This window comes from Rana temporaria, chromosome 1, assembly GCF_905171775.1.
Source record: "Rana temporaria chromosome 1, aRanTem1.1, whole genome shotgun sequence".
Lineage (NCBI taxonomy): Eukaryota > Metazoa > Chordata > Amphibia > Anura > Ranidae > Rana > Rana temporaria.
In genome coordinates this window covers 352,240,898-352,253,029 of record NC_053489.1, presented here as the reverse complement: position 1 = coordinate 352,253,029, position 12,132 = coordinate 352,240,898, and the positions used below count along the sequence as shown (strand labels likewise).

At 43.6% G+C, this 12,132-nt stretch overlaps 1 pseudogene; it reads left to right on the top strand.

The window, feature by feature from the left end:
- The first annotated feature begins 7,532 nt into the window (after positions 1-7,532).
- On the top strand, positions 7,533-7,658 carry LOC120925224 (annotated as a pseudogene).
- The last annotated feature ends 4,474 nt before the right edge of the window (positions 7,659-12,132 follow it).

Below are 12,132 nucleotides of genomic sequence, written 5' to 3'. Positions count from 1 at the left end.
ATGTCTATTGGTCCATCAAACCCATCTACCACATGCCCATGTATTCTGCCGTAATGCCCAGGTCCCAATATGAGATGATAATGAGATTCTTTCATTTTAATTAAACACCCAGTGCCCTCCCCGCAATCATCCAGATTCCGATAAGCTATATAAAATTCGCCCACTGATAAATTTCCTTTCCAATCGATTTGCAGAACTCTATGTCCCCGCGAAGCATATATGTGTGGATGAGTCCCTGGTACCCTTTTCAGGCGGGCTAGGAATAAAACAATATATTCCTAGCAAAAAGGCCTAATACGGAGTAAAATTTTACAAGCTATGTGAAAGAGTCACGCTATATCTTTATGCATTCCGCATATATAAAGGAAGAGAATCCCAGCTCTAGCCCCCTGAGTACCCGGCCTGGCTTACCCACTTCTGAAAAAGGATATCATATATACCTTGACAACGTTTATACCAGCCTGTCCCTTTTTAGACACTTATACATCGAAAAAACCCTGGCCTGCGGAACTTCCAGAAAAAATAGGAAGGGCTTCCCACAATCCATAGTAAACAAAAAGCTGCGAAGGGGGGAAAGAGCAACAATGAGGTGCAACAAAGTGCTGGCCTTGAGGTGGAAGAATAACAGGAACGTGCACATGGTGTCCACCATTCACGATGACACTACAGTTGTAGTTCAGTGAAGACAAGGATGACACTACAGTTGTAGTTCAGTGAAGACATGGTCCCATTGAAAAGCTGACATGTGTCCCCAAGATTATAATCTCTACATGGGGGGGGGGGGGGCACATTCTATGACCAAATGATTCTGCCCTATTTGTCAATAAGGAGTTCCCGATTCTGGTACAAGAAGGTAGCAATTTATCTCATCCATTTGGCCATTTATAATTCCTACATAGTCTACACCAAATCCACAGAAAGCACCACCACTTCCTAAAATTCTCAGAAGTAGTCACGTCCCTCATCTATCAACAAAGCCCCCCCCCCCCCCAGAAAACTTTCGCTCTGATGCTGTTAGCCAACTTCATGGATGCCACTTCCCGTACAACATTCCACTATCCGAAGCAGGCTGAAGATGGCAAAAAAGATGTCGAGTGTGAAGCAAAGGAGGATTTCGAAAATATACCAGCTACCATTGTCCCCAGTGTCCCTCCCAACCTGGCCTTTGCATTGGTGAATGCTTCGAACTTTATCATACATCCCTAAAATATTAGCCCATATTTTTAACCATTCCCCCCCCCCCCATTTTCATCATCTGTGCTGACCATTTTCCATGCTTCCCCAAATAGCCATGCCACTGCCTTCCACGTGAACTGACCCTGGCCTGCTTTTTGACTATGCCTCTGCCTACTGCTTGGACTGCTTCCACATAAACTGACCCTGGCCTGTTTTGTGACTATGCCTCTGCCTTCCGTTTGGACTGCTTCCACGTGAACTGACCCTGACCTGTTTTGTGACTATGTTTTTGCCTACTGCTTGGACTGCTTGCACGTGAACTGACCCTGGCCTGTTTTATGAACTATGCTTTTGCCTACCGCTTGGACTGATCTGTTGCCCTGCTACTGTAGTACACAGGGGTCTCACATATGTGAATAGCTCCATAATAGTTTTTTTCGGACGGAGAAAACATTTTTTTTGTTTTCTCCGGGTTTTGTAATTTTCAGATTAGGGTCTGGAGTCCGAAGGCTTAATAGAGATTGGGTGGGTCGAAGCCTCTACCACTGTGCCCCTGTGCACATGTCTTAACCGATTGCGACCATCATGCCTTTGCCTGCCGCATGAACAGACCACATCACTGCCTGCTACCTGGACTATGCAAATAATTAGCTGTAGCAAGAGGCAGTATGTTTATGAAGGGCTGGAGAGCGGTACAATAATATGTGTCTGCAGGTAACAGTGCACCAGGACCAATATTATGGCTGTGCTGGCTGTCTCTGCCTGGACAATTTCTATGGACAAATGCTTTGGCTGTGCTGACAATATCCTTGTGCTGACCATAAACAATATTCCTGCCTGCTGCCTGGATAATTACTATTGCTGTTGCTAAGCACATCCCTGACTGCTGCCTGGACCAGTGCTCTCTTCTGTGAACACTACTAAAAGCACAGGTAATACTTTTTTTTTTACCCTTTCCACAATAGAATTTATTTTCGATTGTAATTCTTAGTATGTACATGCTATGTGTTAAAAATACGAAGGGCCTTCAAAAATGATAGGTTGCCAGGAAATTATATATGTAATGTATGCTCCTAGAACGCCTGATGGTGCTACTTGGATGTTGGGCCTCTGTATGTGGCCAAGCTGTGTAAAAGTCTCACACATGTGATATCTCCAAACTCAGGAGGAGGAGCAGAATGTATTTTGGGGTGTCATTTTTTCTATGTATTTGCTATGTGTTGGAAATATCTTAATAAATGGACAACTTTGTGAAAAAAATATGCGTTTTCATTTTTTTCCACATTTTCCCAAAACTTCGGGAAAAAAAATAACCGCTCAAAAGACTCATTATGCCTCATAGATTATACGTTGGGTGTTTGCTTTCCAAAATTGGGTCATTTTGTGGCCAATTCCATTGTCCTGGTGCTCCAGGGCCTTCAAAGGTGTAATAGGTGATTGAGAAATGAGATGTGCCATTTATGCTCGTAGATCGCCTGATGGTGCTACTTCAATGTTGGGCCTTTGTATGTGGCCAGGCTGTGTAAAAGTCCCACACATTTGGTAACGCCATACTCAGGAGGAGTAGCAGAATGTATTTTGGGGTGTAATTTTTGCTATGTATTTGCTATGTGTTAGAAATATCCTATAAATGGACAACTTTGTGTAAGTAAAATGCGTTTTAATTTTTTTCCACATTTTCTAAAAACGTCTGGAAAAAAAATAACCGTTCAAAAGACTCATTATGCCTCATAGATTATACGTTGGGTGTTTGCTTTCCAAAATGGGGTCATTTTGTGGGCAAATCTATTGTCCTGGTTCTCCAGGGCCTTCAAAAGTGTAATAGGTGGTTGAGAAATGAGATGTGCAATTTATGCTCATAGATCGCTTGATGGTGCTACTTTAATGTTGGGCCTTTGTATGTGGCCAGGCTGTGTAAATGTCCCACACATCTCTCACAGAGCATATGCATACAACAAATTACACCCCAGAAGACATTCTGCTACTCCTCCTGAGTATGGAGTAGCAGAATGTCTTCTGGGGTGTAATTTGTTGTATGCATATGCTCTGTGAGAGAAATAATCTTTTAATATGACAATTTTGTAAAAAAATAAATAAAAAATAAAAAATCTTAATTTTGCAAAGAATTGTGGAGAAAAAAAATACAACTTAAAAAAACTCGCCATGCTACTTACTTAATACCTTGGAATGTCTACTTTCTAAAAAGGGGTCATTTGGGGGGGTATTTGTACTTTTTTGACTTGTTAGTATCTCAAGAAATTAGATAGGCCATCAGTGGTCAGATTGATAAATTTTCAGGGATTGGCACCATAGTTTGTAGACTCTATAACTTTGACAAAGACCAAATAATATACACTAATTATTTTTACCAATGATATGTAGCAGTGTACATTTTGGCCAAAATGTATGAAGAAAAATTACTAATTTGCTACATTTTATGACAGAAACAAAGAAAAGGGCAATTTTTCAAAAAATGTATAGTCTTTTTTTACTTATAGCACAAAAAATAAAAAACCCACTAGTGATTAAATACCACCAAAATAAAGCTCTATTTGTGTGAAAAAAAGGACGTAAATTAAATTTGGGTACAGTGTTGCATGACTGAGTAATTGTCATTCAAAGTGTGAGAGAACCAAAAGCTGAAAATTGGTCTGGGTAAGAAGGGGGTTTAAAGTGCCCTGTATTGAAGTGGTTAAACTTGTGTGATTATAATTGCACTTCTGTCTCAGTCTGATTCATGGTTTCTGACAGCACCCATGCCAAGCAAGCAACACCCTGTGTTTACTAAGCAGTAGGGCATCCTCTTGACATGGGACTGTAGTAGTAGTGTCGTCTACAGTAATTTCCAGCTTCCACAGGGAGTAGACAGATATGACACCTACATACACTGGTCCGTGCTGAAAATCTACATTTCTAAAAATATGCATTGCATTCCTGAAATTCAGTGTTAACCACATACAGTTATAAGAATATAATAGTGGATATGTAAAGCGCTGAGTAAATTGACACTGCTATATAAGTACCTGAAATAATAATAAAAATAATTTGCATGAATAAATTCCCGATGTCATCCCAGGCAGGAGGAAGCATTTCCTCTGTCTTCTTTACCCTAGTGATTAGCTTGGGCATTGAAAGATTGCAGCAATTTACAAGGTGAGGGGTTGCAGAAGGCGGCTAATCTGTTTCAGACATTTGTTTACACACAACCCAGAACTGCATAGGCACAAAGATTTACATGACTCTAATTTCTGAGCATGTTAGTCCAAAAGTAGTAGTAGATCCTGACTCTGGATTATGGTAAGAAAGTCAAATGAATGCATTGTAGTGGGAGTACTGTTTTTTTCTGTGAGAGGTAATAAATACCTGGAACAAGTGTTTCATCCACTTAGCAACTGTGCAGGGTTAGGACACAAAGCTCTCCAACAATCTTGAAAAGCCAAAGGATTCTGTTGATGCTCAAGCAGAACAGATCCTTTTTGCCCCAAAATTTTTGTAGGGCAAGTTCCCCTGAACCAAATGTAAAGCCTCATTCACACCGGCACTTAGGGTGACCACATGTCCCGGATTGCCCGGGACAGTCCCGCATTTTGCAGGTCTATGGCACATTAATTCCAGGGCAATACAGTGTCCCGGAATGAAACTGACATCTGATGCCCCCAAAAAAGGCCGCCACATCACCGCCTTACTCACTGGCTTGTCCTGCCCGGGAATGCCTGGAAGAGCACAATCCCACCCCCTGCTTGTGATTGGAGAAATCATAAATCCCGCCTCTTGTGTCCAATCACTGTGCTGTGATTCGTTACAGCACAAGCTGATTTTTGGCAAGGGAGGGTGTCCCTAAATGGTAGTTTGGAAATGTGGTCACCCTACCGGCACTCCTGTCCAGCTCTTCTAAATGTAGGTGATGTCACCTGGGCAATATAAGGGCTCCATTCACACATGCGAATGAGATCATTATTGATTACATACGAGAGACCCAGACTCCTGGAAAATATCTGCAGGCGACAGCCCTTTTGAAAGCAATAGAAGGCTGACAGCTCCTACAGCTAATCTTGGACTTTCTGCATCCAGGGCTGATTATCGCAGCCACGATTTGCTGCAGAAGTTGTTAGACCTATTACTTTCAATGAACCTTTTGGCCGTAGATAATTGCAAAAACCCCTGCTTGGTCTCCTGTAATCGGTAATGGCTCCTAATGAAGCCTAAAGAACTTTTATGCTTCCCAGATACATTTTTCCTACCTTTAGAGGTTCTTGCTTAACCCCTCACTCACATTTAATGTGGCTTTGAAATAGTGCGGCTTAATCTGAAATCGCACAATTTCAAAGCCGCATGTCAGTGCAACTTCAGGTGCGACTCGGTAGAAATCGCCAAAAGTAGTGCAGGAACTACTTTTTCAAATCAATGCGGCGCCGCAAAATAGGCATTGCACCGATTTGAACAGTGCCATTACTGACAATAGGGTGCAACTTGTCATGTGATTCGACCGTTCAAAGCGCATTACAAGTCACTCCAGTGTGAACAGGTTAAGGTGCCTTTAGTGTTTCCAATTGGATGCTGACACACCGAATTCTATTTTCTCTAAATGCAACTAAACTGACTGCACCTAACTTCCCTTTAACACACAGTGTGAATGGCACTATTGAAAAATCATTACATCTATTTATATGCATTTAGAAATGTCCTTTAGGCTCAATTCACATCTGTTAAAGGGGGCTTCCAGAACCCGATAAGCCCACCACCCGCAGATCCTGACAACCACCGGCCAGGGTTGTCAAGAAGTGGCCCTTGTCCCCATCAACATGAGGGCAAGGTGCTTTGGGGAGGGGGCGCAATGTGCAAAGCACCAACCCCCCCATGTTGAAGGCATGCGGTCTGGTATGGTTCAGGAGGGGGGCCAAACGCCATTTTTTTTAAGATTTTGGCAAGCGCAACCCCCCCCCCCCCCAAACACCTTGTGTTCCCATGTTGATGAGGACAAGGGCCTCTTCCACATAACCCTGGCCGGTGGTTGTGGGTGTCTGCAGGTGTGGAAGCCTCCTTTAACAAGCCCATGTGTGTGACTATAGGTTAAATAGTACCCCTACTCATTTACCAAAAAAAGTATAAAAAATTAATAAAAACACAGAGACAGTTTTTGACAATTCCTTTAGTAAAAAAAACAAAAACAATCACGATGAACGCTGCCGCCACTGCCCTTATGTAAAAGGAAATAAAAAGAGGTCCTCACTAGGGTGACCACATTTCCAAACTACCATTCAGGGACACCCCCCTTCCCAAAAATCAGCTTGTGGTGTAACAGATCACAGCACAGTGATTGGATACAAGAGGTGGGATTTATGATTTCTCAAGTCACAAGCAGGGGGCGGGGACTGTGCTCCTCCAGGCATTCCCGGCCAAGACAAGTACTGTCAGTGAGTAAAGCGGTGATGTGGCAGCCTTTTTGGGGGGCATTAGTTAGGCTTGGGGGGTGGCTGTGTCAGTTTCATTCCAGGACACTGTATTGTCCTGGAATGAAGGTGCCCGGGACAGACCTGCAAAATGCGGGATTGTCCCGGGCAATCAGGGACACGTGGTCACCCTAGTCCTCAACCGACGAAGGCTTCCACGATCTGACAGTTCTTAAATAACTAAGGGGCGGTGGGCTACCCGATGAGTATCTCACCAAGAATGACATTTTTGTTGCAGAGGATGCCTAAAATCTGACTTGTATCTTAGTCAAGGAAAATCAATGAACCGATCACACAAGCAGGGAATTACATTTTCAAAAGTGTACTGAATACCTCTATTGCCATATAGCATTGAATATGCCAGAAAATGACAGCGATGCAAATTGAAATGGAAACTTTCAGCTAAAGGCAAATGTTTTTTTTTTCTTTTGTTTTTTAGTTTGGGATAGATTAGAGATGAATTAGAACCCCTGTTAGTTTGTATTGTATTGTGTTGTCTGTGACCCCGTTAGGGAGATTCACCCTATTTTTCCTGTTTACTGTTATCATCGTAAGTAAAGGTGTAAGAAAATCCAGAATTTAGTGTTGACACCACAACAGTAATAAAGCCTTCTCCAGAACTAGTGTCCACTGGGGACACAAGTTCTGATAACACACCAGGATTCCCTCACTTTGGAGGGATTTCCTATCTCTTCCTGTTTTGGCCTATGGGATAGGAAGTGAAGTGAAGTGAAGTGAAGTGAAGGGACCCCCCCTCCCCCAAAGGGGTTATAACCCTTCCTGTCCAAAATGTTAAAACAAATTATCTACCTAAAAGTGGAAAGGACCACTAGATGTCACTAGTGGATTCAACATGGATTGTGTACCATGAAATAAACATACAATAGTGTGTGCAATATACAAATAATCGCTTCTCTGCCTTTAGGCTGAGATCAAGTGTAGTATCTGTTCTTATCAGTTACCAAGTGGTGGCGCAGTGCGACTGTCCCTGACCTGCGGCGGTAGGTTAGAGGTGGCGGTGGCAAATCCACTTGGTGTAATTTTAACCTGGATGGTTAGTATCGGCGAGAGCCGAAACCGTACTGCTCAACAAACTGAGGGCAGTTAATTAATAGGTCTTCTCTAGAGAAAGCTGGAAGGGTTACCTCCTGACAGGGATGGAGAGGCCCTGGGTCAGGCTGAAGGCCGAGTCCCAAAAGAAGCCCGTGGTGTAGTGCTCCTGGTTTGGCAGTCCAGGGGTACCATAACTCTCACTGTGTTTGAGTCCCTACTATGAGTTTCTACCAGCACCAAGGTCACTGCACCACCACACTTTTGGCTAAGACCAGAGGAATTTTTATTCCAGGCCTCAGTGCCGGCCATTGCACCATACAGTGGCACCTTGCACTTTCTCCACTTCCCTCCCCCCCCCCCCACCTTTATGTTTGTTTGTTTGTCGTGTTCGTCACTGTGTTTTTTGTTTGGTTGTTGGTGTACATGTTTTGTTCACATATGACCGGTAGGTTGTAGGTCCTCGGGCCTCCTCTGAAAGTCTAGGGAGGGGGTGGACATAGCCTTCTGGCTTGGTTTGCCCTCCCTCATGGGGTCTCCCTTCAGGGGAGCCCCACCTAGTACTTGGGTGGGTCTGTTTCGGCAGACCTCCCAGAGAGCGAGGTCCGTCTGGTTTTCGACCTGATGGACCATGTGAAGTACCCCAGTCCCCGTCTAGAGCATAATGCCCTGGGGGATCAGGGCTAGGGTCCTTTTTCTTCGGAGAACTACTATGTGTACACCCTGTGCACTTTTTTTGGCATGCACTTTTTTTTGCACCGGGTGGAGTTTGAGTGTGTTCACACACCGTGGGCTTTTAAAGAAAAAAAGAACAGGAAGATTCACAGTCATTTCATTGCTGGATTTTATACACCATTGGAAGTTACTTGATGGAAGTTTTTGGACACTGCACTTTGATATAAAAAACATTTATTAACATTTTTGGCTACTCACATCAACTTGTTATCCACTGGAGATATCTGGTGGTTACCATATGAACATTTATTTGCACTTTAGAGTATAATTTTATTTGGATTTATTTGTATTTTGCACACACCATTGTATGGTTATTTCATGGTACACAATCTATGTTGAATCCACTAGTGACATCTAGTGGTCCTTTATGATATTGCACTATTAGCACTTTTATGTAGATAATTGTATTGCAGTGTGTCTTTCATAAGGTAATAGGGAGCACGGTTTATCACAACTCTTTCATACAAGAGTTGTGTAGCAGTGTAAAATTAACATTTTGCTACAGAAGACCAGGCCTTTCTCCAGTCCGCAGGGTCTATCTCGATTGCCAAGTCTCGCTCCTACTTAGTTACATAAGAGAGAGGGATGGAAGTCGCAGGACGATTCAAAGAAGCATAAAGGGTAGAAATGAGGCTCGGTGACCCCAGAGAATGTTGACGGACATTCTCAAAGCATGTGTTCCGGAAGGGATAAGTAGAGGTACAGTGGAGGGATTATATCCAAAAGATCGGCCCCATGCGTTTCCCAGAAGGCGGCCCATGTTGGAAAAGAGTTGATAGAAAATGTCATACATGCATAAACTAAGGTTGCCACCTCATTCCTTTAAAACCGAACACATATTAATTACACAGGTTCTGTGGCTGATTATTGTGGTAATTAAACTTACTACTTATCTGTAATAAATTGGCCTCAGAACCTGTGTAATTCATGTGTTCAGGATACAGGGATGAGGTGGCAACCCTAGCATAAACCCATGGGAAACCCACCAGGAAAACACCTGAGGCAGCTTCAGGCCCAGGCATAATAAGGAATTGTTAATGATAGGTAAAAAAGAAGCAAAAAGGGGAACATAAAGTTGGACACAAACCTTCAAGTTCCAACCTACCATGCTTGTGTATTTACATCTAGTCATTAAAACTAGTGGATCATTATTGCTCTCTGTTTCACTGTCAAATCGGTATGACAGGTATAGAGGAGATGCAGCTTAAGGGTTAGTAAAAACAAGCTATTCATAAAGCTATAGCACAATTACAGAAAAAGCTTAAAAAATGTCATTTTGGGGCCAAACATTGCCTAAACCCGATAAACTCAAACTGATTTCCTGTAAAAGCAGTTTTACTTTCTTCTGCCTGGATGGCTATGGGTAATTGAACTACACACTTTTATCTAAGCTTGCCATGTGAATGCTGTGGGGTTTTACTGACCTAAAAATATCAGCTGAGATATTACACTTACACATCATGGCACCACAACTGAAGTACAAATAGAGAAAAGAAGGAACACAAATGGCTTAAACAAGATGTCTGTTTGAGGCCACCTGTATAGCTACTCAATTCTCAGTATACTGGGTGGGCCTTTCGTTCTGAGTGGACGTTCTTGAACGTCCTTCAGTAGGAGCGAGATCGCGGGGCCACGTCATCCCGATGTGCTCATGCCCCCCCCGGACACGCCGCATCTCAGGGCAGCAGGAGGGATTTGCCTTCCTAATCACATGATGGGTTTGTCCAATCATAGCCATTGTGTGATGTAAATACAGCCTGGTGACATCACAAGGAGCAGGATCGTGTGGTCGCTTGCCTCTACAGCGGCTCGATCCTGATGTGCCTGTGTCCCCCAGAGACAGGGCAACATTGCTTGGCAGGAGGTTTCTGTGACTGGCCCTCCTGATCACATGATGGCTGTATCCAATCACAGTCGTCATGTAATGTAAACACAGCCATTCCCAGGCGATCGGCTCTGCTTCTTCTCACACAGAGCCTGTCGGTGAGGAGGAGGAGAGCGGATCTGTGCTGCACGAGCTGGGGACCAGTGTGTATGAGCTGTTTTTTTTTTACAGATTTTTACACACTGATCACCCAGCTAGTGTCCCCAACACAGTTAAAAACACCTGTCCCACATCTGTGCCAGTAAACATCTGTCCCACTGAACATCTGACCGTGATCATCTGGCACATCTATTCATGATCATCTGGTACACATCTGTCTATGCTCATCGGTCATATCTGTCCATGATCATCTGCCACAGCTGTCTGTGATCAACTGGCATATCTGTTCATAACCATCTGGCACATCTGTCCGTGATAATCTGGGGCACATCTGTCCATGATCATCTGCGCCAGAGGTCTCAAACTAGTGACCCTCCAGCTGTTGTGAAACTACAAGTCCCATGGGGCATTGCAAGTCTAACAGTTACAAGCATGACTCTCTCAAGCAGAATCATGATGGGAAACCCAGCTAGTGTCCCAAACAGAGTGAAAAACACCTGTCCCACTAAATATCTGTCCCTGACCATCTGGCGCACATCTATCCATGACCCATTGCCACATCTGTCTGTGATCATCTGGCATATCTGTTTGTGATCATCTGGCACATCTGTCCATGATAATCTGCGCCAGTGCTCTAAAACTAGTGGTCCTCCAGCTGTTGCGAAACTATACGTCCCATGGGGCATTGCAAAGCTGGCAGTTACAAGCATGACTCCCACAGGCAGAGGCATGATGGGACTTGGTAGTTCTGCAGCAGCTGGAGGGCCACCAGTTTGAGACCCCTGATCTGTGCACATCTGTCCATGATTATCTGGCACATCTCTCTGTGATCATCTGCCAGACTGCCACATCTATCCCTGATGATCTGGCACATCTGTCTGTGACAACAAACAGAAAAATAAAAAACACAAAAAGATTTCTACACTCTAAAGAGTTAAACTACAGAATACATTATTGCTTAAAAAGCGATGTACAAAAACGTTATTAGCACAATACCCTAGATCCCCCCCATATAGACCAAAGGAGGATTCCCTATATGACAAGAGAGTTCCTTAATAGTCTTACCCTCCCCAAAATTGTTTGCTCTAAAAAAAAAAGAAAGATTGTGTAGGGCAAAATCACCCCTCATAGGACTTAGGGGAAGCAAGGCAGACCACACAGTCAGCAGACCCACCCTCCCCAATGTGAAACACCCCCTACAAATACCTAAATACAAGCTCAAAGCCAGCTATAACAGGACCCCTGCAATTTATTCCTAAAACGGGGCAGTGTATTCCTGTGTAAACGCAGACTTTGATACCACACTATCCCGTAATGGAACACTACATATGATCACACTCAATAATACCCGTAGAAATACCCTAGTCATAAATCAGTCGGTCAGTGGGGCTGAAGAAAAAGGGGGGGAAAAAAAAGCACATCAGTATGCAGGAAAAGGTTTGTAGCATCCGTTGTCCAATGGGAGACACCCTGACAGGCAGATGCGTATAACCAATAGTGTAATCAGTCCCAACTGCTCTCATCCAAGCAGGCAGGGGTCAAGTCCTGGAGAAAAAAGTGTGGGAACTCCCACCCAAGATCCACTCCCCCACCAAAAAAAAAAAATGATACGCTCATAGGGGCAGATCCTCAAAGAAATTACGCTGCGTATCTCTTGATACGCCGCGTAATTTCGAATTTTGCGCGTCGTATCTTTGTTTTGGTATCCACAAAACAAGATACGACGGCATCTGTGTT